Source organism: Myotis brandtii, unplaced genomic scaffold (assembly GCF_000412655.1).
Source record: "Myotis brandtii unplaced genomic scaffold, ASM41265v1 scaffold333, whole genome shotgun sequence".
NCBI lineage: Eukaryota > Metazoa > Chordata > Mammalia > Chiroptera > Vespertilionidae > Myotis > Myotis brandtii.
The window spans coordinates 454,027-458,253 of record NW_005362842.1 but is presented as its reverse complement, the minus strand read 5'-3'; positions in this window follow the sequence as shown (position 1 = coordinate 458,253).

Genomic DNA, 4,227 nt, shown 5'->3' with positions numbered 1-4,227 from the left:
CCTCAGCCGCCAGCCCTCTCCGCATGCACCTCCGCACCTTTGTATTTACTTCAGCACTGCACCTCCTCTGAGTCTCGGTATGTTTTTCTCTTTCCTTCTAGTTGTAGAATTCCACTCAGCCAGCCTTCCTGTGGTTCTGGATGATGTCCGTTATGTCTTTTAGTTGTATTTTTGAAGTGGTTGTTCGAGGCAGCAATCTCCAGTGTTTACCTATGCCGCCATCTTGGTTTCTCCTGAAGTTGCTAGTTTCTGATGTCATGAAAGGGCACACCTTCATTTCTTTTATAAGCTCTATCTAAATTGTGATGTAGCATGAGTTATAATGAATTTTATGATCATCAATTTCAGAAGGCTCACCTTTTTGGTTTTGTTTGCCTGATCCCAAGGCCACTTCATCAAGTAATCTTACTTATTTATTTTTTTTGATTAATCCTCACCCAATGATATTTTTTCCATTGACATTTTTAGAGAGAGTGGAAGGAATGGGGAGAAACAGAGAGAGAGGACATCGATGTGAGAGAGACACATCAATTGGTTGCCTCCCACACATGCCCTGGCCTGGAGCCAGAGATTGAGTCTGCACCCAAGATACATGCCCTTGACTGAAATTGAACTTGGGACCCTTCAGTCCAAAGGCAGAAACTCTGTCCACTGAGCCAAACAGGGCCAGTGATCTTTTTTTTTTTTTTTTAACTTTCTGTGACTCCCCATCTATTTATCTATATATATAAAAGCCTAAGGAACTGTTCCACCAGTAGCTATAACACACACTGACCACCAGGGGGCAGACATTCAACGCACAGGCATGGAAACATGGAACAGACTGATGAATCTCAAAGGGAAGGGAAGAGGGGGGAGGGAGGGAAGAGATTAACCAAAGATCTTATATGCAAGCTATAGGCCGAAACTGGCAGTCCGACATCCCCTGAGGGGTCCTGGTGGCTGCAGGAGCGGGGCTGCCGGCAAACAAGGGACCGGGGGCCATGGTGGGAGGAGCCGGGCAGGGGTGTGAAGGATGGTCTGAGACCCAACCCTGTGCCCATTTTAACTAAAGCAAGAGTTTTCATGTGTTTGTGTTTTTTTCTATTCTGTATATTCATCTTATTTTTGGGTGCATCCAATTTGCTAGGCATTGTGCTAGGTGCTGGGCTACAGAGTTGAATAAAGAATATACATTCTCCATATGGACAGAAATATAACAAGTATTCATAATGTGTTGTGCTGAGAACTATAATTGAGGTGCTTACTAGGTATTGGTCAGAATTCTTAGTAGCAAATGACAAAATCCATTCTAGCTGTATAAGCAGAAAAGGTAGCTTATAGAGTCTCCAGGAAGTTGATGGATCTGGGCTTGAATGTTACACAAATGGAAAAAAAAGCAATCAGGGACCATGTTCTATGAGAAGTGCCCAGCCACACTAGGGGGACTGTTTTAGAGAAAACACCACTGCAGCCTTGACTCACTTCTTCAGCACAAATGACATTTGATATTTGACATCAGAAATTAATGCCCTAACACAACCCTATAGCATGAGCTTGTAATTTTCTTTACGGTCTCCAGGGCGGTTAGGTGCAGTTAGCCCAATTCATGACCTTTACGTTCCTCGTGTCCTTCATTGGTCTGCACAGCAACCGCTGAGTTTGCAATAGCTTTGCCTTCAGTATGGACTTTGCTTCAGATGACCATAGATGATTACTTTTAAAACTCTTAACACTGCATGCCTTTGACTGCTAGCATTCCATCCTCTAATGCAGGGGATTGCGAAACCATGGCCTGCAGGCCAAATATGGCCTGCCACTTGTTTTTGTAAATTTATTGTAACACGGCCATGTTAACTTATTTGCACTATTTCTATGGCTTCTCTTGCACTATAGCTATAGGGTTGAACAGTTGTAAGAGGAGCTACCTGCTGTATTAGTTCTTTAAGATAATCAATTATTGCCCTGGCTGGTATGACTCCGTGGTTAGAGTGTGCGGAGGCAACCAGTCGATGTGTCTCTCTCACCTCTCTCCCTCCTTCTTCGTCTTCGTCGTCTTCTTCTTCTTCTTCTTCTTCTTCTTCTTCTTCTTCTTCTTCTTCTTCTTCTTCTTCTTCTTCTTCTTCTTCTTCTTCTTCTTTCTTCTTCTTTCTTCTTCTCTCCCTCCCTCCCTCCCTCTCTCTCTTTCTTCTCCCTTCCTCCCTCACACTCTCTCTGAAAATCAATGGAAAAAATATCCTCTGGTGAGGAGTAACAAAGCAAAAGAAAAGAAGAATCAGTTACTTGTTCAGTGAGCTACTCTATGTGTAAGTGGGTCCTAAGAGACTAGGACAGGCAGTCAGTGTTCATATGTTCATTCTGGACGTCTTGCAACTCCCTGAAAAATATCATGTCCTCATCAAAGTTCCTTTGGGACTTTCCAGTCAAAAACCTCAACTGGTGTGCCAGCGCTTATAACTACATTCAGTGCTCTGAGCCTGTCTTGATTGTTAGAGTTTGAAGAGCCTATTGGCTCTGTTTCTATAATTAAATATTTATTTATTTATTTTTTTGCTTTTTGCTCTCTTAAAATGTCCCTTCTAGTCCTCAGCTTCAGATGGTGTCTCCATGTCATAGAGGATTCTATTATTAGAAGTCTAGTAAGCTCTCTGCCATAATGTATGGGTAATCTTGAGAAATGGCCAGAAACTAATGGCTTTTGAGGAGTACTTAGAAGATGAGTCTGTCCTGTAAGGTGATTAAATCAGAATCATCCTTGCTGATATTTGCAAATAATGAAGTCACTGGTTGGGTGCATAAGCATTATAAGGACCATAGTTCAGGTATAACTTTGTTCTTCTCTTGTTTGAACCTATATAATACACTCAGTCCAGACTGAAGGCATCTGGTCTTATTCCCCATCATACAAGGCAGTAGCCTGGTTCTCCTACCACGGGATCTGAGGGATAGAGAAGTCACAGTGTCATTGTTCCTCAGGATTTTCTTTTTTCACATTCACACTGAGCTTGTTGGTCAGCTTCCTCTAGTTCCTGCTTTTGTTCTCTTTCTAGTTTGTTTACATTTATCTTCAAGTATGTCATCTTTCTTTTTGTTCTCCTAAAGACTTATAGAAACATTTAGTACCTACAGTTTTCTTATCTCACTGCCAGCAGCCTTTGTCTGCCAGTTGGGGGAGGGAAGGGTCCCTTTTAATCTTTTGCAAGTCAGCTCTTTTAAAGACTGGTCTGCCTCAGGCCTGGAATTTGTTCCTGGCTAAGAATTTTTTTCTGTGGACACAGTAGCCTCTTCGCAGCTTTAATAACAGTCTGTTTATTATAAATCATGGCATGGTTGCATGGTTGCACATTAGTTTGAAGTTACCTTTGGACTATGGGCTCATAGCCTTATTCTTGATTTAATCTTTCATTGTACTAAAATCCACTGGATGTATAATTACCATCAAGCTGCCAGGAGCAATATGATCAGTCATGGGAAATGAGAAGAAAGCTCTGGGGTCCTTTTTCTGTGATCATCTCCTCAAAGCTTGTGAAAGAGGCTCTGTCTAAGAGCTTGGAGGCTGTCCGGGCACTTCCCTCTGACCGGAGGGTCCTGCTTCATCCTCCCAGGTTTCCATCTGGCCTTTCTAAAAATCTTCCGTTTTCTTCCATTTTATTTCCTTTTCTTTTCCTGGGATCTGCTTCTCTCCTTTCTTTCATTATTCTTGCTGGGGCTGACCAGCAGCCCCTGAACAATGGATGAACAGATTACTCTGACACAGTTTCACTGTGAAAGAGAACTGCCTGCGTGGTTAGCCTTTTATTGTAGCAGCAGTTTGAGATAAAGTTTATCTTTTAGATACAATCAGTAGGGTGAGTCATCTTGGGAGGACACACGTGTTTACATTGTCCTCTAGGCAGGGGCATCCAGGGATTAAGCATGAGGATTCCAGTAAACATCCGGGGGTCTGCACATGCACAGGCTTGTTTGGAAAGGTCAAGGAATAATTAGGAGCGCCGCCTTCCACACTCCCCTAAGTCTCGCCTAAGTCGGAATTCTGATAAACAGGACAGGCGGCCTTCCACACACTTCCCTTTTCTCAGAATGTCCTCCTTACAAGCTTTCCAACCAAGTCTTACGCTTCCCCACATCCTATATAATAAAAGAGAAACATGCAAATTAACTGTCCCTCTGCTATGCTCAAGCCACACCCACCAGCCACGCCCACCAGTCAATCAGGAGCAAGTATGCAAATTAACCCAACTAAGATGG